This window comes from Triturus cristatus, chromosome 4_1 (assembly GCF_964204655.1).
Source record: "Triturus cristatus chromosome 4_1, aTriCri1.1, whole genome shotgun sequence".
Lineage (NCBI taxonomy): Eukaryota > Metazoa > Chordata > Amphibia > Caudata > Salamandridae > Triturus > Triturus cristatus.
The window spans coordinates 1165420557-1165447607 of NC_140585.1; the positions used below are offsets into that span (position 1 = coordinate 1165420557).

Sequence of the window (27051 nt, forward strand, 5' to 3'; positions counted from 1 at the left end):
ATGAAGCGGAAGCTGTCGAGAGTGTAGAAGGACAGAGTAGATTTTGGAGATTAGGCCCCTAGACCCCTCGAATCTACAAACCAGGGACTCAAAGGGGGAGAGCTGTCGAGTCACCTCCCAGGAGTACGTTGAGGAAGAAAGCCAATGACGCACTTGACAATATTGCAGACGCGCGTTATCTGTGAGATGAAAAAATTGTTTGCACTGGTCAAAGGTGCGGAGGGCAGAGCCCTGAAAAAAATCCTGGAGAACACGCTGACCCTCTATGGTCCAAGCCGCAAAAGCCTGAGGCTCCAAGGCATGGGGGAACACAGGATTGCGTGTCAGATGGGTATTGGGGGAAGGGAAGGTCATAAGGCCTCGGGGAAGCGCCAGTTTATCCCATATCTCCTAGACCATTCTCATCGGAGTCGCTAAGTAGGCACTGTGAAGGCACGACTCTCACGGGAGCCAGGCTAAATCCCACAATGGTCTACAGGCCACTGCTCGGCCATGTGGAACCAGTGTTTCTCGCCTTCAGGAACGATCCATTCCGATATAAACCGGAGATGACAAGCCCAATAATATTCCAGTAAATTGGGACAGGCCAGGCCACCCCGAGATCTGGGACGTATGAGTATTGTATGAGAGAAGCGGGCGGGATTTCCACCAGATGAACTTGGTAAAATCGCGTTGTAGGGCCAGGATGTCAGCATGCGAAATGGGAGTAGGAAGAGACCGGAACAGGTAAAGGACTTTAGGGAGGAAGGACATTTTAATGGCATTAAGGCACCCCAACTGCGCCAGGCGAGGCCGTCCCATCGACGCATCTCATCGCAAATAGATTTCCGGTATCTAGGCCAATTAGATGAGGACCAAGAAGCGAGAGTAGAAGTCATATCCAGGCCCAAATAGCGAATCGACTCCTCATTCCACTGCACCGGGAGCAGGTCCCGCAATCCCTGGACTTCCGAGGCCAAAAGTGTAAGATTGAGAGCACGGGACTTCGCAAGATTAATCCAATAGCCAGAAGCGGCCTCATAGGACCCCAAGAGCTCAGCCACCGCGGGAAGAGAGGTCGATGGAGAGCACAAGGACAGAAGCAAATCATTGGCAAAGAGGGAAGACTTATGTTCAGTGACCCCTGTGAGAAGTTGGCCTGGTATATGCTGTCCACTAGTTAAAGTGGGCACCTTGCACCAGTCCAAACAGCCCTTATTGATGATTAGGTTTAAGACAACCTCTATTGAAAGCTATCAAAGTGGTAGATATGGAGAGCAGCCTTCAGGCTAAGTCTCGAAGGAATGTAAAGCAGCTTGGTTTACCAGATTATAACCTCTTGAATGACCACATGAAAGGAGAACCACACAAGGTATATATATAAAATATATGTATTTGTTACTAAACACTCTCTACTAACCTCTTTATGAGATTAGAGAGCAAGGCACACAATATTACAGTTCTAAAACGACAGTAAACAGCACAATATACAATGGGCCCCAGGGGGAGACCAAACCATATATTAAGAAAGTAGTATAAGAACCACGACTTGACTAGACTCAGTGCCTAGATCACGTATTATCGCTGGGACCCCAAGGAACCACCCAAGGTAGTGACACAGGGGACCCACGGTGCAGTGTGAGAACACAGCCGCGAGGTCTGTACATTCCTATGGGAAAGTTGCGGTTGAAATTTTTTAGATTAAGGACATTTAGAAGAGGACTTGGAGCAAACCCTTTTAGACTTAGAAGGTTCTAAGGCCAGCACCCACGTGAGCACCGGAGTACTTGTGTTACCTAACCCAGGGAAGCCGAGTGCATAGGTGTCAAATGGTGTTGGGAATCTTCGCTGTCTTCAATGGAGAGTTGCTGCAAAGTGCTGCTGGCGTGGAAAGGAAAAGTGTCCGGTGTGATCCAAGCCTGGATCGAAGATGTGAAGAACCTGAAAGCAGAGGGGACGGAGTCTGGGTCACTTGCCAGTGACCAGGGGCACAATAGACGAATGCCCACCGATGTCGGGTGTTTCAGGTGCGATGTGGTGAAGCTTGACTCCACTGCCACGAGGACCAGGAGGCGTCGATGACGACCACAGTCTGCAGGCGAGCTGTCCCACGAAGGATGTTGAGTGCTGGGGGGGTCGGTGTCCGGATTGGAGACCAACAAACCTTGGCAACGGCCACCCCCGCGGTGAGAGTAAAACTGCTTTGGTGTGGACCACCAAGGTCCTGTGGACTCTCCACGGGAGGGAGAGTCAGGGCACGTCTGGAGCAACCAGGTAAGCCTGTTGAAAGTCAAAGTACCCTTCTCAGGGGCCCACAAGTCGACGGACAAGGGATCGCGAAGGGACCTCGAGAGGAATCACTAAATACCAGCCCACGGGTCACTCGAGGAGTGTAGGCCAGTAACCTTCGGTGGAATCACTGCTCGGGTCTGGACTACAAGTAGCCCAAAGCACAACCTCCGGGATCGCCAAGAAGCATATGCTGCTGCAAATGTGCACGGTGTCCAGGGGTTCGGGTTGCACGGTGCCCACGAGGTCTTTGGATCTCAGGATTGCTAAGAGCACGGATCGGCCTCGGGGAAGCTTGGAAACCCACCTCCTGTGTTGCAAAATCCTTCAGGAGCTGCGTAGTTGCAAATCGGACAGATGCGTCTTCGGTGCCTGCCTTGCAGGAGAGTAACTGCTTTACTCCGAAAGGAGATTCTTCGGTCATCCAACGTCGTGTAGATAGTAGAAGTTCTGGGATTCTGAAGCAGAGTTTCGTCCAGGTAAATCTAAAGTACTGTAGTCAGGGGTTCCTACTTTATACCCAAGGAAGGGGTGGGACAAACTCTGGGGACCCACCTATGCAGTGCTTAATTTGTAAAATATGAAGTGCAGGTGCTCAAATGTTTGTCGGAGGCCACACCCACCTTTCTCTGGCTCCACCCACTTCATCCACTGGCTCCGCCCACTTACTATATTAGCTCCACCCACATCGTCAACTGGCACTACTAAACGTCAGATGTAATATAAGGTGTGTCAGGGCACTAGTTTGCTCAAACATACATTGCAAAGATACAATCCTATGTATGTAAATCAGTATATAGGGACTGTTACATCAGACTGGACTACAAGGCATAGGAATCACATGTCATCCATGATTGCATTGTAGGCAATATAGTTTAAGAGTTCTAAGTCTGGAAAAGCGCAAATTCAGGATTTAAAACATAACAGCATTGTTAGGGGCTCTCTACAATAAGAATTGATTTCTACCCAAATTAACCCTTTTTGCAAGATTAGGTTAATGAAAGATTGGGCAAAAAAACATATACCTCTAATATATAACTTGCAGTTTGCATGCAGCTCTTTGATGACAGACTAGTTAATAGCTTGCTGTTCTATGTTAGGATTTTAACTTACAAACTGTAAGTAACAAAAAGATCTCTCTGACAGAAGCAGTAACACACTGACCTACTTTACATGATTACATTTTTTGATCGGCATGGTAAATGTTCTTTGCAGCAGGTATTTTAACCATCTGTACTACCTTACAACAAGCAGTCACAACTTCCCCTAGACAAAACTCCTGTGACTATCTCTCTCCAGGAAGACGATTAATCACCAGAGTTATCTTGACATTTTAATTTATGCCTGAATATTACTGGAGGCCAGGAAGGAACTTGGCAGCAGGTGCTTTTAAAAACAAGAATATACAGGCTGTGCTGGGGGTTAACCCTCTGCTTACCTTTGGGACTTGGCCCACCCGGCCCAGTCACAAGTCCAAGCCCCACCAAGGTTGCAGAGTTAGAATGCACGCAGTATAATGGTGACTCACTGGACCCTGCTCAGCCTGCTGACACCTTCACTGTCCTCTCAGTCTGTGTGTTTTGTCTGATGAGGATTCCGAGGGTGGACGCATGACTGTGCGCACCCAAACAAAAAGCAGTGTGTATTGGTTGGTTTGGCAAGCAACAGGCAGCAAGCAATTGGCAAGGCCAGGGCCACGCCACCACCACGCCACCGCCACCCACGGGCGGCATGATCATGGTGGCACTGGCATCACATGGCGGCTACGGCCGCTACCTTACTTTACAGTAACAGTGCGGTCACAGTGTGTGTGTGTCATGTGTCAATTAAAACTTAACCCCTTCAGCGCGGCGCGGATTTCCGTGCCACGCTGAAGGTTCCGTGCGCGGGCGGGGCCGTGACGGAGCGGTTCCGTCATGCGCACAGCGCGACCGTCGCGCATGACGGAACCGCTCCGTCACAAGCACGGAAAGGGTTAAGTTACCGGTCGGGGCCGGGCGGCCCGGCTGGGACAGGGACACGCACACACACACTGACTGCAGTTAGCCTAAGTAAGGCTGCCTCTGCAGCCTTACTTAGGCTAACTGATTAGGCCTGCTGCTGCCACACTTTACACAGGCCCTGCCTCACCTGGTGGCTGGTGCGGTTACTGGCGGGCGGCACTGGCCAGAGTCAGACTGGCCAGTACTAGTAGTAGTACTCACTCACTGCTGGCGGCTACACTAGCGTACGCCGGGCTACTCGTCAGGCTCAACGTCAACAAGCCGCCAATGCAGCACGTCGCGACTCGCACCGCAACATCGTCCTGCCTGGCCGTTTGCGCTTCTTGCTGCGGGCTTACTTTCAGTTTCACACTTAGGCTTACTTTCATTTAGCGATGCTGCGGAATGGTTCTATGAATCTTGAACCGAATGGCCATGTTCATGACTCGGTGGTGAGAGGCCGTGCGGCCGGGTATGCTGGGGTGTGAGGAGTGCACTGTGCGGTGTGTCAAAGCAGCGAATGTGCGCGCATTGCAATCATTCTAAAAAAAAAACTGCGCACGCTGCTTGGCGCGCACAGCCCCAAACACCCCCCCACAGAATTGTAAAAGCAAAATTGAATCCATCGATCAAACTAAAGACCCACGGCCACTGGGCCACGCCATCATCATCAATCAACATATAATCAATGATCAGTCAGTCGAATCGAATAATCATAATCGCCACGCCATCATCAATAATCAACATATAATAATCAGTTAAATCAAATAAATTAAACAGTCGGACTCTTTTGGCTCACAGGCATGGGCCGGAACACACTGTCTTGACTGTGGGAGTGGGCAGTGACCCCGGACCAGTAAGTTCAGTGAGGTTGGGACTGTGGAAGTCTGGGGGAACTCACTCGGGACTCGACTGTCACTAAACTCCTGCGCAGCTTCATTAACTGATCAGGCCCTGCCTCGCCCTCACCTGGTGCTGCTTAGTCTACGCTGCGCACCTTTATGAAACTGATGAATGATGATGATAGGCCTAGGCTACTAGGCCGTGCCTCCCTCACCTGGTGCTGCTGTGCTGTTTGTAAGTTGTACTTTCTACTCCTCAACGCGGCCAAGTTGGCCAACCAACGTCGTCCAGATTGCGCTCGCCTCTCACTAGGCAGTCAGAGACTTTGAACGTCGGCAGCGGCTGGTTGAACCCAGTCGGTGAGGTGCGGCCGTGCGGGTATGTTGGGGCGTGGTAGCAAAAAGCAGCGAATGCGCACGCATTGATTGAAATCTAAAAAACATCTATGCGTGCTGCTTGCTGCCGCGCACAGCCCCAACCCCCGCAGAAGACCAAAGCCCTTCCCAACTCAGTGTCCCGCCCACTGGACCGGCAACACTGAGCCGCTGCATTCACAGATCGTAACGAAATGAGAAGAACTAGTGTGTGACTCGTGTGGTGTGTCTAAGTCGTGAAGAAACGGAGTCAACAAGTACGTCTTCAACATCACAAGTTACAACAGCCAACCCAGTACGTAACGTAACACTCCAACAGCAGCACTTGCGCAGTAGAGCAGAGCAGCAGTGTGCAGCAGCGGCACTGAGCCACTAATTACTATAAAATCAATTACGTGCACTAAACCCGGCCCTGATAATTAAGTGCTGGTGCTTACCGGGACAAATTAAGCACTGCACCTATGGGAGGGTCAGGACGGAGGGGTGGCTACACCCATGTCCTTTGTCTCGCACCACAGCAGGGGCTTGTAGCCCCTGTAACCGGTTTGAGCTGGACTATGCACAGGGACACCAAATGTGCCCCCAGTGCAGACATCAAAGCACTTTTGGAGTGCACCCGCCCAGCCCCAATACACTAAAGCCTGTCTGGGAGGTGGTCACACCTCCCTGTGACAATAAATCTATTGTCCAGCCGTCCCCTGCCGGAGTTTCGTCCGGCAGCAGGAGGGCAGACTTGTGTCTGTGGCTGGCAGCATACATTTTGTGATGTCAGGGTCTGTGAAGCTTGTACCGGGTGTACCGGTGCTGTCATGTTTCTCCCTCTAGTAGGGTGGAATCATACCTCCCACACCAGTTAATGGTGTGGAGGTATGATTCCAAGGTGTTTGCACCAGACACAACATGTTTCTATGCAGCCATTCCAAAGTTAGCATTTACCGCGAGGTTATAATGCACTTAAGAGTATATGGTTTGACTGCATCCCAAACAACCCCAGAATAAAGGTTCCGAAGGCTGCAGAGGGTCTCTGCTCATGCATGGGCACCCTCTCACATAAAACCCAGCACCCTGCCTTCAGGATTGATAAGGCCTGCCATAGGGGTGACTGATAGGTTTGCATGTGCATTGAAATGGATATAGTGAACCTTTATCTAAGTAAGGGGTGCATACACCACCTTACACAGGCTGCTGTAGCAGACCTGTGGTGTCATTTTGCATGGTCTCCCAGGGGTGGCATAATACATGCTGCAGCCCCTGAGAGGCCTCTGGGGTACCTATGCCCTGGGTATATAGTATACCATATACTAGGGACTTATAAGGGTACCAAAGAATCCAATCTGTGGTGTACCTAAAGTACATGCACTCAGTTTTAGGGAGAAAGCAGATAGACTGGGGTCCTGATTAGCAGGACCCTAGTCAAACTAAGTCGAAAACCAGCAAAACACAGGGCAAAAAGTGGGGGTAACCATGCAGTCAGATTCCACCTTCCTACACCCCCATACGGATACCCCATATATTCTGATTACGGCGTATAGCAATAGCTAAGGGCTCAATGGCAAGTGCGAATAATAGAGGAGAAAGTGGGCACCCCTGACGAGTGCCTCGGTGGATAGAGATAGGAGCAGTGGTAGAGCGATTGAAACAAATGCGAGTGGTAGGTTTCGCATAGGGGGCCATCAGTTCAGAAATGAATCCAGGTCCCAAGCCAATCTTCTGGAGAACCTCCCGGAGAGAGCTGCAGTCCATGTGATCAAACGCCTTCCCGGCGTCAAGGGAGACCAGGCAGGCAGGGATATATCTGATAGGCGATTTTTCCACCAAGTGGGCAATCCGCCTTAAATTGCCGCGCCCTGGCGGTGGCGGATGTGACCCCATTTGGAAGAATGGGACAGGACTTGTGGGTTGATCTTCCAGTCGTGGACTTGTTCCACTTGTTCCAAAGTCGCTGTCCACCCCTGGTAGATACTTAGCTGAGGTGACCCCCTTCCCCCGTTTCTGCAGATAATACATTGTAGTCATGTTGTCTGTTTTGATTAGAACCACTTTGCCAGTGAGGTGGGGAAGGAATGCGTTCAGCGCTGGATGAACAGCTAGTAACTCTAGGTGACTGATATGGAGATGAGTTTGCCTGGGTGTCCAGTGGCCCAGTACAGTCAATTTCTGTGAGTGTGCTTCACAACCAGTGAGTGGCACGTCCGTTGTTATGGTTCTCTGCGGAACTGCGTCTATAAAAGGCCGTCCCTTTAAAAGATTGTTGGAACTCCACCACTGTAGAGAGTGGTAAGCTTGATGGCTGATCAACACTCAATTTGTAGCTGACCTTCTGCTTGTGTCCAATGAAGTGAGAAGCATTCTTGTAACAGGAGCATGTTCAGTCTGGCATGAGATCCTGTTATCTGCTGATGAGGCTGAATTTGTGGAATAATGTTTTGAAGGATTGAATGTTTGCGGTGTTTTGGTAAGCTATCCCCATGTGTAATTTGAGGATTCCTCTTAGGTAAGGTTGTATTTGAAGGAGCTGCAGGCGAGATTTGACTGCACTGAAGGTGAACCTAGTTGTTGAAACATGTTTATGGTAGCTTGAGTGTATTGCAAACAGTTTTGATGAGTATTGCTCTTGATGAGACAATCGTCCAGGTAAGGGGAAAAAGTTGATATTTTGCATGCGTAAATGAGCTGCTACTACTACTGGGCACTTGGTAAACACCCTGGGGGCTGTAGTGACCCTGTTTGAAGCACTTTGAACTGCAAATGTTGTTCATTTAACACCAATATGAGGTATTGACGATGTGCTGGGTGAATTGAAATATGGAAGTGGGCGTTCTTGAGGTCCAATGCGGCCATGAAGTCGTCTTGTTGAAGTAGCGGTATGACATCTTAAAGTCTGACCATGTGGAAGTGCTCTGAGAGAATGTACCTGTTTAGTGTCGGAGGTCGAGGATTGGTCTAAGAGACTGGTCCTTTTTGGGAATAAGGAAGTAAAGTAATTAGACTCCTCTGTTGGTGTAATGGTACATGTTCTATTGCTCCCTTTTGCAGAGGAGCTTGACCTTCCTGTTTGAGCAGTTGTTGATGGTTTGTTGACAGTCTGTGGGTGCTAGGTGACTGTTTGGAGGTGTGGAAGTAAGCTCCAGCCAATAACCACCACCCACTAGTCAGATGTGATATTCTACCATGTGGGAAATAACTGCTGTAGTATTGCCTCAACAGGTGAAGTGTGATCAGGGTGAATGTTGGACAAGTCAAGGCTTGGTGGTTGAGGTGGAAGGCTAGGTGAAACCCCTACCTCTGCTTCGAGAATTGTTTCCCCTATAGCATCCTTTTGGGGAGGATGTCTGAGTGTGGGCTTTATTGTAAGAGGCGGATGCCTCAGGGGAGGTTGTTTTGGACCCTCCACGATAGGATGACCAGCAAAAAGAGACACGTTGTGATGGTGATTGCAACGCTTCCATCGCTTTCATAGGCAAGTTATCTTTTTTTTAGAAGGGTATCCACCTGGGGCCCAAAAAGATGTTCGACGTCAAAGGGGAGGGCTAACAAGTTCTGCTGGACTTCGGGTTTATAACCAGATACTCTTAACCAGGCATGTCTCCTCAGAAGCAGGCTTGAATTAATGCTTCTAGCTGCAGTGTCAGCTAGCTTCAAGCTGCTGTATCAGCTGTGTCAAGTACACAGCATATAGTTGTGTTAGATATGAGTTTGCCCTCTGAGGCAATCTGATATGCCCTTTTTTATGTTCCTGTCAGAGATGCTGTAGAATGTCCTCCATCTCATCCCAATGAGTCATATCGCAGTGTGATAAGAGACCAATGGAGTTTGCAATCCTCCAGTGGTTGGCAGACTGTGCTGCCACTGTTACCCGCAGCATCTATCCTTTTACTCTCTTTATCGGGTGGGGGAGGCTCACCAGATGTTTGAGAGTTAGCCCACTTAGGTGCTGTGGCCACCAATAGGGGGCCAGGTGTAAGCTGGCCCTTTATATATGTATGGTTGACTGGGGAAGGTTTTTATTTCTCATTGACCCTGTGAGTAATAACCCTTGATCTAACTGGATCATTGAAAAAAGTCCAGAGTGTGCCTGAGCATACCTTTAAGCATCGGGAGGTATTGCATTGAGTCCTGAGCTGATGAAATGGTCTCAAATAAGAAGTCATCCTCTAGCAGCTCAGTGTGAAATGGCACTTTGTGAAAAGTGGCTGCCCTACTTATAAGGTCATACGTAGTGGTGCCATCAGGAGGGGAATGTCTTGATTGACAGAGATCCGAATCAGTATTATGGAATGGATCTGCATTGTATGACTTCCAGTCCTCTTGAGGAGGTACTGAAAATTGATCACCATCCCCTGTGAAGGAGTGAAGTGAACCATCAGGTTACTCAGCAGTGTGGTGAACCAGTGAAAGCTGGTAAGGAAGTGTGCCCAGGAGGCAGTGTTGGTTGACTGATGTGCATTGGGCTGGTGGCTTTATCCTCCTCTTCTTTTTCTTTGAAAGAACAGGAAAATAACCTCTACGTCCCTCGTCCTCAACCCAGTCATAACTAATGATATTTAACTGACAGGAAACAAAACAATAAACACTTTTATGCTCCACTCACCCTCCAGTAGAAAGCACTTCCTATTTTGTTCCCGGACGGTGGACATGATGAGGGACACTGTGGTAATTGCCGGGTGTAATGCCAGAGGCACTCCCTTGTATTGGGACCAAGTGATGACCTTTGACTACCATTATTTTAATTTACTTTGGTGTTTACCTTACCCTAGCCTGAATGTACAACATAATTTTTCCTGCATGTGCACTTTTCATTGAAGATCTCTTTCGTGTCTCCTAGTAGTATTAGAATGGGAGTGCTTTCACAGAGTAGAACAGCCTTGCCAGGAACAGGTCACGTGGGATGTGCATTTGAAGCATGAGATAGAGAGGTGTGTGGAATGTGCTTCTTGATCTCAGAGTGCAGTGTTATAAGCAGTGGCACTCAAATGTGCATTATGTTGTACATTGGGAGATGAAGTGTGTGATGCTATAGGCAGTGGTGCACAAATGTGCATTGTGTTGTTCATTTGGGAAGTATTATGAAGTTCTTACTATTGGCATTGACATGCCCTCATGCCATCTTGAATTCTGACTCTGTCTAGCTTGAATTTTGCACACACAGGTAGGCCCCCAGATCACTAAAGTTTTTTAGGCTATTCACATTCAAGGTTGTTTTCTGTACTTTTGGAGATTGTTTTCTGTTCTGTTGGAGACTTTCGGTAAGCTTCGTTAAGATAAAGGGCTGGAACCGGTGAGAGCGCAGAAGGATACATGAGAATTTCTTTGCCTTTGGAATGCTTGCATGGAGAGTGGCCAATTCCGGTAAGTTCCCTTGGCGCAGAGAACGTCCTCTCAGAAACTTCTAGTGCTTTGAGATTAAAAAACTGGGGTTTGTTGACTTGGAAACCTGATTTTGGACCTGAATGGAGACGGACACATCTACTTCAGTGTAGCAGAACCTGAACCCTGGCTGTGAATCCCCCAGTTTGGAGTGGGCTAAGATGCAGTGTTTGCAGTCGGTGGGGTTTTTTCTTTTTGATGTATTGACTTTGTGATGCGCGAGCGTGCACATTCAAGTCTCCAGTGGTTATAATCATCTGATGTATTTATTGTATATATCTCTCTGATTTCTTGCAGTGGATGTCCATATTATTACCTGCTTTTATTTCATTCCATGTATTTTATTCCATGCATTTAACAGTTGCATTTGCTTACTTAGAAGTGTTATTATTGCTTGAATATACATATGAGCAACATTCATGTGTGTAGATATATATATATATATTCACTGAAAAAACCATAGGTTTCAGGCACGTTATAGTTAGGAATTAGCATTTAAAAAACCTTAGAAATTCACTGAAAACACCATAGGTTTCAGGGGCGTTATAGTTAGCTGGACTTTTCACTCGTACAAAACCATTGAAATTCCCCCATTATAGTTAGTTCAGCTAACTATAACTCGCGCGCCCGCAATGCACTGCTGATGACGTCACATATTACATCACTCATGACATGGTCAGTGACATCACTGATCACATCACTGATGAAATCTCAAATGACATCACTGATGACATCATCCAGTGACTGTGTGTTTTTCTGAAAATTACATAAGTTTTATCTATGTATATCTCAAGGTCGATGGAAGAATAAATGGGTATATAAGTGTCTAAATGGATGATTTGTTTTTGAAAAATTGATTGTATAACTGACTGAGTAAGTGTATCTTAGTGAATACATGTCTTAGTGAGTAATGTTTAAATATGTAAATATCTGTATCAGTCTCTCACTTTGTGTATAAGTGGCTGCATGGGTTGGTGAGTAGCTACATGAGTGTCTATATAGGTTATTAGTTGGTTTTTTGAGTATCAGTATGAGTGTCTGAGTTACTGTATGGTTCGGTGGGGGGTATTACGTAGTGCATAGGTGCATGAATGAGTGACTCACTGTTTGTATGTGTTGAAGACAGCATGTGTGCAGAACTGTATGGGTGGATGAGTGTGTGCATGGGTGTGTTAGTGAGTGAATGACTGTCTCAATAGTGTCTTTATGAGTAACTACATATGTTTTAAACTAGTATATGTGACTATTGGTGTGTATATGTGAGAGTGAGAGATTGAAAGAGTTCCTGTATGAATAAGTATGTGTTTCTATAAGTGATTATTTAAAAGACTAAGTATGTGTAAGTTTCTGTAGAAGTAAGTGTGGTGGTGTGTGTATAACTGTATATGCAAGTAAATGGATGTTTGATTCTTTAATAGCATGAGTGACTATGTTTGTGAGTAACTCTATGGATGAGTGGCGTTGTGTAACAGGATGTATAGGTGTATGAGTACATATGATGAGTGAGTACATGTATGAGTGACTGTATAGGATTGTTGGTGAATGAGTGGATGTGTATGTGGATCTTAGAATTACAGAATAGGTTGTTGTAACTGATATTGGTATGTCCATTGTTTTGAAAATTTTAGTTTCTATTTTTGAATGTGTCTATCAAAAGTTATATTAGGGGGAGAGGAGGTCTGCCACTCTATCACAAGGATGATATCATCAGTGATGTCATTTGAGATGTCATCAGTGATGTCATGAGTGATGTCACTGACCATGTCATGAGTGATGTAATATGTGACGTCATCAGCAGTGCATTGCGGGCGCGCAAGTTATAGTTAGCTGAACTAACTATAACGGGGGAATTTTAATGGTTTTGTATAAGTGAAAAGTCCAGCTAACTATAACGCCCCTGAAACCTATGGTTTTTTCTGTGAATTTCTAAGGTTTTTTAAATGCTTATTCCTAACTATAACGTGCCTGAAACCTATGGTTTTTTCAGTGAATTTCAAAGGTTTTTTAAATGCTAATTTCTAACTATGCCTACAGAGATAGGACATGTGAAGAAAGAAGAAAAAACGCACAGAAAGAAAAAAAAGAAATGCAGAAAGAAGCAACAGAAGTCCTCAAAGACGAAGAAAAGTGCAGGAAGAAGGATAATGTGCAGAAAGAACAAACAGAAGAGCAGAAAGAAGCCTTGTTGCAAAATCATCCTGTACCCTCAATTTTTTCAAACTGATACTGGTGGTAACTGAGTCTGACTAACCAGTCCTAGAGCCAGTGCTATGTTAAGACACTCAGAATACAGTGAAAACACCTACATACACTAGGGAACACTATGCGCTGGGGTCCCCCTGTGATCAGCATGACCTTCTCTGTAAGCCCCTAGTATATAATAGGGCAGGGGATTAAAACTACCTCTTAAAACGCGCCACAGGGCGTGTTTGCACACGTCACCTCAGGCCCCGTCCCCTCACTTCCCCACTGTGTAAACACGCCCTGTGGCTGTTTTAAGTTGGGAGATTAAGTCCCCTTGAATCCTGAGGGTCCCTAGGGTCCAACTAGACCACTAGGTACCTCCAGTAAGCACCACAGAGCTGCGTTGCAGAGAGATGTAAAAAGGGGCACGGCCTAGACCACCTCTCTGCAACGCAGCACAGTGGCGCTTACTGGAAGCACCTGGTGGGCTAGTTGGGCCCCAGGGTCCCTCAGGATTGAAGGGGAATTATTTCCCCAACTTAAAACGCGCCACAGGGCTTGTTTGCACACGTTAACTCAGGCCCCGTCCCCTCCCTTCACCACTGTGTAAACACGCCCTGTGGCCGTTTTTAGTTGGGAGATTAAGTTCATTTGAATCCTGAGGGTCCCTAGGGTCCAACTAGCCCACTAGGTACCTCCAGTAAGCGCCACAGAGCTGCGTTGCAGAGAGGTGTAAAAAGTGACACGGTCTAGACCACCTCTCTGCAATGCAGCGCAGTGGCGCTTACTGGAAGCACCTGGTGGGCTAGTTGGCCCCCAGGGTCCCTCAGGATTGAAAGGGAATTATTTCCCCAACTTAAAACGCGCCACAGGGCGTGTTTGCACATGTTACCTCAGACCCCATCTCCTCCCTTCACTACTGTGTTAACGCGCCCTGTGACTGTTCTAAATTGAGAGATTAAGTCCCCTTGAATCCTAAGGGTCCCAAGGGTCAAACTAGCCCACTAGGTACCATCAGTAAGCGCCACAGAGCTGCGTTGCATAGAGGTGTAAAAAGGGGCGTGGCCTCAGAACACCTGTCTGCAACGCAGCTCCCTGGCGCATACTGGAGATATCTGTTGGGTTAGTTGGCCCTCAGGGACCCTCAGTATTGAAGGGGAATTAATTCCCCAACTTACAACTGGCCAGGGGGCGCGTTTGCAGAGTGCTGCAAGGAGGGGGAGTGGCCTCCGGCACGATGCCGGTCTTTTATTTATTTAATTTTTTTAAGAAGGAGGGCTGTGTGGCCCCCCTTTCTTTTTCTAATTTACTGGCCCTGGGGACCCCATCCCCCAGGGCCTGCACCCTAATTTTTTTGGGAGAAAAAAATTAATTTGGCCCTCCCAAGGCCTTAATCGGCCCCGGGGACCCCAACCCCCGGGTCATGGCCTTTTTTTTTTTATTATTCTTTAGGAGGGGGCTGCGTTGCCCCCCTCCTCAGGCCACTTATGGCCCCGGGGACCCCATCCCCCGGGGCCGGCGGCCTTTGTTTTTTATTATTTAAAAAAAATATATATTTATAGAAACACCTAGGACATGCTGGACAAACCGTACGTACCTATCACCATGACGATTTGTGTGATATTCATTAAAAGGCGACTATGCATAGAATGAATCCACATGGAATGTATTTACACCGCTAGTGAAGCTCTGACGTCCTACCGTGCCTAATCCCGGCGCCCCCGCCGGTGGGTACTCTCCAAGTAGACACCCTTGTCGTTTATTTATACAAATATGGGTAGCTATTGACGGGCACATTTAATATACACGCACACCAAGCCATTCAAAGGGTATTCGACAAAAATTTGACCAAACTATGCAAGAAACCCCCCTCACGGTTAATACAATACACATCCACCGCCGGATGTGTAATACTTTTTATTTTACTCTCTGGAAAGGAGACAAACCTCACTTGAGAGTCACAGGGTGCTCCTGGCTGAGCCCAATGCTGTGTTACACCCACCTGTGCCCGCCGAGTGCCTCACACCTCTGTGTTGTATTCCACCAGCTAGTGCGTATGCTATGACACTCTCTAGCCCATGTGCACTGTAACACCCCCCCCGTGAATATGTCATGCCACACTTGCCTTCGCACGGGTTATATTGCCCCATCTAACGTGCCTTCCTCGATGCCTATGTTTTAACGCACAGCGCTATGCCATACATATTACGATCTGGGATCCATATCTTTGTCACAGTGCATATGCAACGTTACACTCCCCAGCACATATTTCATATTACAACTTTAGAGACTAGTTAGGTTACACAACACTGCCCTGTGCATATTACACTCCAAGGTGCATATCGCATAGCACGCGCTAGTGCCTGTGCTATCTCGCGCTTTCCAATGAATCTGTCATTGCGCACAATGTATTGCATATTATATTTCACGCCCCGGTTCATCTTATATCACACTTTTTGGTGCATAGTTTATACCATATACTATATCTAGTTTTTATTTTCAATCGTGCTCTCAGGACTATGTTCTATATAACACTGCGTCCACCTACCCTTTTCACGGGCATTACATTTTGCGATGGGGGGTGGAGGGTCAGGGGGTGTTTCTGCCAAGTGAGCCCGGAGTCACAGTCACAAACGTCCTCTTCTTCCTGAATAAAAGTGAGATTATGCTGCATACTTGTTCATATTTTAAGTAGTTCGCACAGACACACATTTTAAAAACAATAAAGTTCCTAATACACACCTTCTCTGAACAGTTAGCTTGCTGCCCCATCCACCTCCTCCCTATCCTCTGTTGTCTGAATCCATGGACTAGCCTCCTCCCTCCTGCCATGCATGGTCTGATGTGCTGCCACTGCCCTCCATTTAGCATGATGTACCAGTCCACTCCTCCTGCCCTCCATTGCCCAATTATATGGCCCATCATTGACCTCCTGCTAAGCCTCTGTGCTTAGCTTGCTGCCCCTATTCTCCTTCACCCTGCCCTCCGATGTCTTTGTGCATGCCCCTGCTCCATCCTTTTTGCCCACCATGTTACATGGACCTGCCACTCCTATCTACTCTGCTCCTGTCCTGCCCCCTTGCCCCCAGCTCTGTTTCCATGTGCAGACCCCTATTCCGTCCCTCATGGCTTGTCTGTTCCATTGTAATGCCGCTGATCCATCCCTCCTGCCCTTTATGGTCTGTTATGCTGCAGCTTCCTCTCCTGTCTGTCCATTATGGTCAGCTAGCTACCATTGCATCTTTCCCCTCTGTTCTCTGTTGTCCATGTGCATGGTCCTGTCCCCTCCCTATTGCTTTCTATGGATTGTTGTGCTGTACTCCCGTCCCGCATGCGCTGTGTGGTGTATTGTGCTGCTGCAAATCCTGATGCCTGCCCTGTAGGGTCAGTTTGGTGCACCTCTCCATGTCCCTCCTGTCCTCTGTTATCCGAGTCCATGTCCCTACCCCAATTCCTCCTGCCTACCATGATCCAATGTACCATACTTGCGAACATTTTGAACTTGGTAAGAGGGAGATTTTGAAAAAAGAATGGGGTATTGATATTCCCCTTTGAGCTACATTGAAAAAGAGGAGATTGTAGACAGGAGACAGATCAAATAAAGCCCATTTGAGCTTAAAAACATTGGACGTTTCCTGGCTGAAACGGGTCTGTTGGCATGTATGGTTGTACTACCACTGCCTCTTCCTTCTGCCCACAATGGTCTATTATATTGCCACAGCCTCTCTTGCCAGTCCTGTATTGTTGGTTTGTTGCTCCTGCCCCCCTTTCCACTGCCCTCCATAGTCTGTTGTGCTGCCACTGCCCTTCCTGCCTGCCCAGTGTGGTCAAATTGTTGCCTCTGCATTCTCCTACCTGCCTTCAATTTTCAGAGTCCGTGCCCCTGGCCTCTGCCTCTCAACAGTAACCCAATGAACAACTAGATTGCTAACAATCTATATTTATTACAAAAGTGCGGAACGCCTGACGTCATCTTGATGTAATCAAAACTGTAATACCTAGAGCTTTTCCTTTAGAAATTACATATATGAGAGGGTCTTATTTGCATCAAAATTATGGTTAGTGCTCTAAAAAACTAAAATGAGGACATATTTTCTGAGTTTTCAAATAGCGACAAAGAACTTTTAAAGTTTTTGTAATCTTTATGTTTTTTTATCCAGTTGACCACTTGATTAAATGTTGCACCTAGGGGAGAGGATGTGGTGTTACTTCCAGAGCTGCAGACTTTGCAACTGGGGAACCAGGTTGGAGTTTCTGCTTCAGTTCAACATTCTGTGATTCTGGTCAAATCACTCAATCTCCCCATGTCTACAACCAAAATGAATTTGATCTTGTGTGATGTAACCAATGCTCATGTAAAGCACTCCAATACCTGACAAGTCTGCACTATATAAAACTGCAAATACACAACAAATAAGTGTTTTGCACACTTCTGTCATTGGGCTACATGTGGGCTACATCTGGGCTCTTTTGTCTCTGGTGGCCATCTTGGGAGATTTATTTATTATGAAGTTTCCTAATTTCCTCATTTACTGCAGTCTCCTGGAATACTTTCAGTTTTTTATCTTGGTTCCATCAAGAAGGCATTCAGATGTGTCGCACGTTTGCCATAAATTCTGAATGTTAGCACTCTAGTTGCTCATTAGATCACTGTAGTAAAGCTACTGCTCACCAGTGAAGTCTGCTGCTGGTATTCAAACTGCATGTTTCAGTCTGCATGTCAGAATTTGTTTATGAAATAGAAGAGGATTTGAGAAGTCAAAATGTGCCCTAATTTTTCTTTCTGCAGAACTAATCATAATTTCTATGGCAAAATGAAACCCCTCATTTTGTTCCTTTGTAAATTAAATGTTTTAAGTGTTACCACTTTATTCCAATCAAGATGGCTTCAGGTGTGCCATACTTTTGTCATAAGTAAGACTGTTAGCGCTCTTGTTGTTCGTTAGAACACTCTGGGACATTCTGTCATTGGGCTATACTTGGGCTACATCTGGATGATATTTGGGCTACATTTGGGCTCTTTTGTCTCTGGTGGCCATTTTGGGAGACTTATTTGTTATGATGTTTCCTAATTTCCTCATTTACTACAGTCTCCTCAGTAGGAAATACTTTCAGTACCGCCAGTAGATTATATATATATATATATATATTCACTGAAAAAACCATAGGTTTCACACACGTTATAGTTAGGAATTAGCATTTAAAAAACCTTGCAAATTCACTGAAAAAACCATAGGTTTCACACATGTTATAGTTAGCGGAAATTTTACTGATAAAAAACCAGTGAAATTGCCCCGTTATAGTTAGTGCTGGCAACTATAACTCACGCGACCGCAATCCTCTGCTGATGCTAATAGTTCATTTAGACACTTATTTGCCCATGTCTTCTTCCATACATTTTTAGCTATACATATATTACAAATATTTTTTTTTCATAAAGACACATATGTCATCAGCAGAAGATTGCGGTCGCGTGAGTTATAGTTGCCAGCACTAACTATAACGGGGCAATTTCACTGGTTTTTTATCAGTAAAATTTCCGCTAACTATAACATGTGTGAAACCTATGGTTTTTTCAGTGAATTTGCAAGGTTTTTTAAATGCTAATTCCTAACTATAACGTGTGTGAAACCTATGGTTTTTTCAGTGAATTTGCAAGGTTTTTTAAATGCTAATTCCTAACTATAATATGTTTGATACCTATGGTTTTTCCAGTGTCTTTGCAAGATTTTTAAAATGGTAATTTCTAACTATAATGTGTCTGATTCCCAAATTCATTTAATTTGTATGGTTTTTTAAATGCAAATTTTTTTTATGTCATTTTTTGTAAGCCTTTTTATATAATAATTTATGTACTATATCCTGCATTATGGAAAGTTTTTTTTTTTTTTTTTTTTTTTTTTTATGCATTTTTTTCCGTGCGCGTACGGTAAGCTGACGCTACGCGCTTGTAGGATACGCGTACGGTAAGCTGACGCTACGCGCTCTGGACGTCATTAGTGCAGCGCGCCTACGTGATACGTGCGTGCCGTACGCGTATACCCGGAAGCAACGTCGCGGTTACGCAGGGGCGTGTAATGCGCATGCGCGATACGTGATACGTGCGTGCCGTACGCGTATAGCCGGAAGCAACGTCGCGGTTACGCAGGGGCGTGTAATGCGCATGCGCGAAAGTGACGTAAGCGCTGCGTAAGCGCACCATAAGCGTCACGTGCGCGCACGGCAGGTCATGTGACTTACAAAGATCACTTTTTATTGGTTGAAATTACTTTCACTTCCAGAAACTTCCCACACCACACCCATTCCCCTCATTACTGCTTGAAAGAACACTTTTCATTGGTTGAAACTACTTTCAGTTCCAGATTCTTCCCACACCACACCCATTCCCCTCATTTCTGCTTGTGATTCTCTAGGAGCAGGAGCTGGATTGACATTGGGATACAATGGCAGAACAGCAGACCTCTTCTGAGAGTGAGGCCAGCAGCACCACCATGATCCAGAGAAGGAGGAAACAAAAGACTTCTTTTGTATGGGAGTATTTCACTTTTCCAGAGGGGGAGAAAAAGGTGAATGCTCAATTGGTCACTTGCATACTTTGTGATCGTGTTTTATCAAGAGGAAATCCAAGGAAGAAATATTCCTTTGGAAATCACTCTATGATGAGACACCTTCAGGACAAACACCCAAGGACCTTTGCTCGACATACTGGAGAAAACTCTTCAGTAAGTCACCAGAGCCCAGCCTCAGATGCTCAGCCGAGTACATCATCGGCAGCTCAGCTGAGCCCTTCCTCTGTTGTTGGAGCATCACCTTCTTCTTTTCCTTTGGACATCAACCCTCGATTTGGGAGTGTTGAAATGAGGTGTACAAAATGTGGTGGTCTTATTGTTTTTGGGGAGGTCAGTCTTCCCCTTATTAACAATAAGATAGACCAGCATGTTTGTAGACGCTCATAATATTCCCATTCTTTCTTTCCTCTATCCCTGTATGAACCCAACGGCTCTTATAAGAGCCAACCTTACCTCACAATTTTTTTTATTTTTTTTTAAGCTTTCCTTTTTGCAATTTTTTTTTTGCCGTGCGCGCACGGTACGCGTAATTCCGCGAATTTCGCGGAATTCCGCAGGTCACCGTGCGCGTACGCTACGCGCATACGGCGATTTTTCGAAAAAAATTTTATTTTTTATTTTTGCCCTTGAGGGTCCTTCTGGGACCCCCTGACCAAGGCTAGGGGGTCAGGAACTGTCAAGCCTGCCCCCTTTTCACATTATCCACCTTTTTTATTCACCCCCCTGACAGTGCGAGTGAGAAAATGGCGGCCGCCGCGTCCTGGTTTCGACCGATTCGAATGTTTACTATGATCTAACAGCCAATCAGAATCGCGCTCGCGCACCGTACGCGTACGGTAAGCTTACCGTAAGCGCACCGTAAGCTGCCACAGATATATATATTGATTTAAATGCTATTTTCTCAGAATCTACTGAACAGATTTACACCAAACCTACAAAAGGCACTTCCTTGACCTGAGGACTACCTCTCTGCCAAATTTCAAGTAATTCTGTCCAGCCGTTCGGGCTGTAGCTGTGTCTAAAGGTCCTATGGAAAAATGCATGGGAAAAACGCGTTTTGGGACCCCCCTTTTATCTCAGCCCCCGCTTGACGAATCCCCCCGAGACTTTCAAGGTAGGAGCGGAGCGTAGCGCCCCACCTATTTTGAAAAATTCGCGAGGATTCGTCGAGCGGCGCCAAAGTTATTCAAAATAGAATGTTGAGGTTTTCCTATGGAAAAGGGGTCCTAACTATAACTACCTACTGGCGACCGCCAGTAGGTAATATATATATATATATATATATATACACACACACACACACACACATTTGAATGTTGTTCATTTGTTGTTCATTTGACATCTGGGAAAGCCTTTCTGTTAGAGAGTGTTGCACTAATAAAATACCATGCCTTATTCTGAGAACAATCTTTTGATGTCTCATTTTATGATGGAAATCCCTTTCCTGGTTTTTTTATTGCTTCGTCGCGTTTATGCCTCGGTGTGGGAGGGCGGTATTTACTATTATTTGGGAGGGCGAAGCAATACACTTGGCTCTCACCATATTGATGGATGTCCTCTGGTTACCTCCTTTGCAGGGCTCTGGGGGTGTATTTGGACCTGCGTGGGAGCGCCAGGAATTGGGACGGGCGGCCTCCTGGACTCGGTGAGTGGTGCTGGTTGCATGAATTGCTGGGCGTGTCAGGCCTCGTTTGTCTTCTTTTTCTTCCTGCTGGAGTTGTGGTCGGTGCTCTCTGCTCTCCTTGCCTCCATGGCTGCTATCTGTGTGGTAATTTACAGGATGGTTCTACGATTTGATTTGGCACCCCCGCAGTGTTCTGTGGGGTGGGGGGTGCTGCCGTCTTTTGTGTTTGATCACTCTGGATTGTGACTTCCTCACAGATTCCCTTTCAGCTGTTGGTGGGAGTGGTGCTGCCGAGGTTGGAGGCCGCCTGTTTCTCGGCCAGTTGGCTCCCGCTGTTGTGTACTGCAGTAGGAGCCTCTCCGCTTGCAGTGTTTGTTGGAGGTGCAGAGACACAGTCTTTGCAATTGCTCACACTGGTTGTGCCTTCCTCCATACTCTGCTGTCCACTCCGACTGTTGGTGGGGGCAGGGTGGAGCTCTGTTGTTGCTGGAATAAGAGGGGCTGTCTGGCTCACGGCCGCTTGATTTTCGGTTATACTCCGGTGGAAAGAGACAGTTCAAAGATTGCTGGCCCAGTTCTGTGTGCAGTGGGAGCCCCTCCCACCGCAATGGGGCCTACGGTGGCCCAATTCTTCCCTGATTTCTACGCGCGATGTCATATTCCATGCCCCCCTTTCATTCCTTTCGTTCCTCAAGTCAGCTGATGGCAAGGTTCATCTGCCTGTCACTGCGCGGGCTGGAAGTGGGGTGACTGCTTCGTCTACACCCTTATTTGCATAAAGGGGGGAAAGACTCATTACTTTAGGATCTGCTGTTGATGCCTTAGTCACTTGCGCTTGTTTTCACTATGGGGATGCATCATCTGAAGTGCAGGCATGTTTTTCCTGTTTCTTCTCCGTCTTCTCCAGGGTACAATGTGGATTCCACCCCTCCTTAAAAGCAGAACAGATTGGATAATGATGTTTGTTTGAATGAAAAGGCTGATTTTGGACACTTTGTCTGATATGAAGTCCTCCAAGAAGACTGCTGGTGCACGTTCTGGCGGGGGTCAGGACCTCTACTCCAATTTTTCCAGCTCAGAGTCTTCCGGTGGTTCCTCCTTGGGTGCAGTGGACTTTAAGGGGAAATATATTTCCTAGGGTATGTTGTCGGACATGCTGTCCCATGTCAGTGAAAACATGGGTATCCCTGATGAGGAGGTTGCCAGCACATCCAGGGATACAGTGTTACCAGTCTTGGAAGCAGGCTACTATGGCTCTGCCCATTCATTCTTTTGTGATGGATGTACTTTTGAAGGAGTAGAAAGATCCTGATAACATTATGATAACTTGCTTCATGTCAAAGCTCCAGCCCTTGCAGGACATGGAGGACACCATTCCTGAGACTGTTCATGTGGACTCGATTGTGGCCAGTTTGGTGGGGCATCCTTCCATGGCTGATGATAATGTCCTCAGAGATGGGGTGGATAAGAACATTGAGCCTTCTTTGAAGGCGGCCTATATGGGGTTGCATCTTGCCATCCGGTCAAGGGTGTATGGGGCTTATGTAGCTCAGTCCTTGGTGTCCGACTTTTAGACCTTATTCGCCACCTCGCAGAAGGGTGGTAGTTGTCCTGACTTGCTAGAGTCCATGGAGTGTCAGGCTCAGTTCCTATCTGATATTGCCTTTGACTCTCTGCGTGCTTCGGCCATGTCTTCTGGTGCAGCCATTGCTGCCAGGCAGAACTTATTGCTGAAGGGATGGAACACTGATGTGGCTCAGCGCTCCATGGCTTTGCATTTGCCTTTTACCCGTCTTTTGGGGAACGGCCATGAGAAGTTACACATGGTTTTACAAGGAAAATAAACATTCCTTGTCCTTCCTGCATCAGCCACGTTGTAAGGAGTTGTTCTTTTCCAATGCTAAATCTTTTTGTTGACCTTCTCTTCATTAGGGGAATACGTTCAGGAACCAGAAGGGCCCTGGGAGGGGTTTCCAACAGAGGTTTCAGAAGACCGCTCCCCCAAATGTGAGCCCTGGTAATCAGTGTTCCAGACTATGCCGCCTCCACACTCGTCCCGGCTGGAGTGCTGCCATAAGGTTGGTGGGTGGTTACACCTTTTCCTGGCAGCTTGGCATCCCTCGACACCCAACCAGTAGTTCCTGGATGTCCTGAGACGGGGTTACCGGATCAAGTTAGTTTCCCCTCCCCCCGCGTGCGGACCCCGATGCTAAATGATGTGTCGCGTCAACGAGTCCTGTTGGACGGAGTTCAGTCTGTTTCAGAAGAAGGCGATTGTGCCTGTTCCCTGGTCAGATTGGGGTCAGGGGACTTATTCTGTCATCTTCCTCCTGCCTAAGGTAACGGGGGTACTTTCGGATCGTAATAAATCTCCGGCCCTTGAATCAGTTTGTAGGGAAGATTCCCATCAAAATGGAGACCCTGCAGTGTGTGATACCGTTGATTTAGGCTGGCTGGGTGATGTCTACCTTGGATCTTCAGGATGCATACCTACATGTTTCTGTGGCACTGGAGTTCCAGTGGTTTCTGAGATGTTGAATGAAGGGTTGTCATTGATAGTTTTGTGTCCTGCCTTTCGGCATGCAGTCATCTCCCAGGGTCTTCACCAAAGTGGTGGCTCCTCTTGTGGCCAATCTTCACCTCCTGGGAATGTCTGTGTTTCTCTACCTGGATGACTGGCTTCTGCGGGCCCCTACTGCCCAGGTGATGTCTCAGCATCTGACTTTGACCATTCATACGCTAGAAAGCCACGGTTTTCTCCTTGACTTTCGGAAGTGCCATCTTCTTTCTGCCACTCAGAGGTCCTTTATAGGAGCGAACTTCTGGGCAAGGTATTCCTGCCTCCTTCACGGACTCTGCATCTGCAGTCCTTGTTGGGGAGGCCGTTGTCTCTGAGTTTGGAGCCCCTGCTTCAGTAGTTGGAGGTGCAGGGCCACATGGTGTTCACTGTTCCGTGGGCCAGATTGCATCTTTCTCCCCTTGCTATGGCATCTTCACCTCTTTTCCCTGTTCAGGACTTCTCTGTGCCACTGCCAGTATGTTCGGAGGTAGTGACCGCTCTGCAGTGGTGGATGGACTCTTCAAATCTCGACTGGGGCGTGTGACTGTATCCCCCCCGCCTGTGGGTTAACAATGGATGCAAGTGCATCAGGTTAGGTGCTACGTTGGGTCATTAGACTGTGCAGGCTCGTGGGCAGGCCTCAGAGTTCCGCCGGTCCTCCAACTGGAAGGAACTGTTCTGCTGTGGAGCGGGCACTCCAATTCTTTCCGGAGCGTCTGCTGGGTTGCAGTATTCTGGTGCGGTCTGACAACACAGTGACTGTGGCTTACATCAATCATCAGAGCAGTACTTGCAGCCCGTCCTTGAATCTGGTGACCTGTACGATTGCAGGTCGGACAGGGCTTCATCTCCAGGCCATTTCTGTTCAGCACATCCGGGGCTTGGACAAAGTGGTGGCGGATGCACTGAGCCGCAGGTTTGAGTTTGAGTTTTAAATTATTTATAAAGCACACGTACACCTGGCGGTTTCATGGCGCTACAGTACACTGAGTCCTTGAGAGGCAAATGAAAGCAGGGGAGGGACTTGATTTATTGGGGAAAGGCTTTAGAGAATAGGTAGGTTTTCAAAGCCTTTCTAAAGAGGGAGTATTGGGTGGAACATCTGAGATGGACTGGGAGGGAGTTCCAGAAAATGGGGGCAAGGGTAGAAAATTTTGAGCCTCCCCATTTTTTTCGGCGAAATCGGGGAATTAACAACAGGTGTTGAAAAGAAGAGCGTAGTTCCCTAGCAGGGACATAGGGTTTGATCTCTGAAGAGATAAAAGCAGGGGCAGAGCCTAGCTGAGCTAGGAAAGCGAGGCAGCCCACCTTGAACTGAGAGCGTTCACGAATGGGGAGCCAGTGCAAGGATTTTAGGAGGGGAGTGACGTGATGGGATTTGGAGAAGTTATAAACCAAGCAGGCAGCTTGGTTCTGGACCAGCTGTAGTCGTCGTACGTTATAGGCAGGCATGCCGTGGTAGAGGGCATTGGCGTAGTCCAGCCGAGAGACGACCATAGCTAGTACAATAAGTTTTAGGGCCGTGAAAGAGAAGAAGCGGGAAACCTTGCGAATGGTTCGAAGAGATAGAAAGGAGGAAGAAACCACCGAACTCACCTGGGAGTGCAAAGTGAGTTGGTCATTGAGTTTAATGCCAAGGGTTTTAACGGAGGGGGAAGGGAGAGAGGAGGCCCAAGTGAGGAGGGCCAAAAGAGGGGGGACCAGGGACTGGAGGAGCCACCTGTCAAGACCAACTCTGCTTTATCAGGGTTTAGTTTTAAGTGGTTGTGATTCATCCAGTCCCGGATGAAGAGCATTGTAGATTGGAAGTTAGATTTGGAATTAGGGGATTGAGATAGAGAGAAGATGAGCTGGAGGTCATCCGCATAGTTATATACGGAGACCTCCATTTGCTGAAGAGCAAAGATGAGGGGAGCTATGTACAGATTGAAAAGTAATGGGGAAAGGGAGGAGCCTTGAGGGACCCCACATAACACTTTCCGTGGTTCGGCCGAGAAATCGTTTCCGTCCTCTCTGACTTTGTGCCTCTCTGCCAGGGTGTTCCGGTTGAATTGTCAGAGGTTCAGGACTCCCATGCTGGATTTGTTTGCTTCCAGGACCAATGCTCTGCTTCTGCTCTTTGTTCCCGGATTCCAGAACTCGAAACGTGGGGGTTTGAGGCCTTGTCTCTCCCGTGGCCCCCTTGGTTACTGTATGCCTTCCATCCTTTTCCTCTCATCCCTGCATTTCCTCTGAAGATTCAGAGGGTGGAGGCTAGGTTGTGGCTGTTAACTCACTGGCCCAGAAGGTCTTGGCTCCCGTTGTTGCGGAGTCTGGCAGTAAGTCCTCCTTGGATCTTGCCACGCTGCCCGTCTCCCCGGGGTCTTCCACTCCTTCCCTACTGGTCCCTCTCACCTCGTCGGTCTGGGGGTTGAACAGCTGTCTCTAGGGGCCCGGGGTTTGCCTGAGCACATTATTACTGCAATGCAGGCCTCCCATAGGAGGTCTACATTGTCGTATTCCAAGCATTGGGCTTCTTTCAACTCCTGGTGTTCAGGGCTTGGTCTGTCTTCTATCACTTGCCCTGTCGCCGATATTCTGCAGTTTTTTTTAACAGGTTCCACAAACATTATGTTTTGTCTATCCTCAAGGGCCAATGGGCTGCTATTTGGGCTTTCCGGGATCCTGTTTCCTTGCCACCTTCAGACGAGCTGTTAGTGTCTTGTTTGTTCCAGAGTTTCTCTCTCCTCTCCTGCTGCTCGTTCTATTGTGCCTCCATGAGATCTTTCTCTGGTCCCACGTGCTCTCCAGTCATCCCCTTTTGAGCCTTTGTTGTCCGTTGATCTCAAATTCTTGTCTTTTAAGGTGGCCTTTCTGGCGGCCACTACCTTGGCTCTGAAGTTGGGTGAGCTCACTATGTCGTGTTGTTCCCCTCCCTTTTTGAGGTTTATGAACGCCGCTGTTGATCTATGTTTTCTGCCCAAAAAGCATTTCAAATTTCTCAGGAGTTGGTCTTGTCTTCTTTCTTCCCATCTCCTCCTTATCCTGCTGATCAGTTGTTGCACACTCTTGATGTTAAGGGAGCTTTGACCGTGTATGTGGACCGGTCGACGGCTTTTGGCTCTTCGGACTCTCTGTGATGTTTGAGCAGGCGGGTCGTGGGAAGGCTGCTTCGCGGCCTTTGAATCAAGTCTGTTATTTCTTTGGCTTATCAGGGCTCTGATTTGCCTTGTCCTTCTGGGGTGCAGGCCCAGTCCACAAGGAGTCTCAGCTTCCTTGGCTTCCTTTCATAGGGTGTCCC

The 27051-nt window shown here is 47.3% G+C and overlaps 1 long non-coding RNA gene across 1 annotated transcript in view; it reads left to right on the top strand.

Annotated features, from left to right (window-relative positions):
- Positions 1–27051, top strand: part of LOC146856263 (uncharacterized) — a 78385-nt gene that overhangs the window by 15317 nt on the left and 36017 nt on the right. The window contains exon 3 of the long non-coding RNA XR_014981455.1: positions 21165–21232. This is a non-coding gene — a long non-coding RNA (uncharacterized LOC146856263). The remainder of the gene's footprint in view (positions 1–21164; positions 21233–27051) is intronic.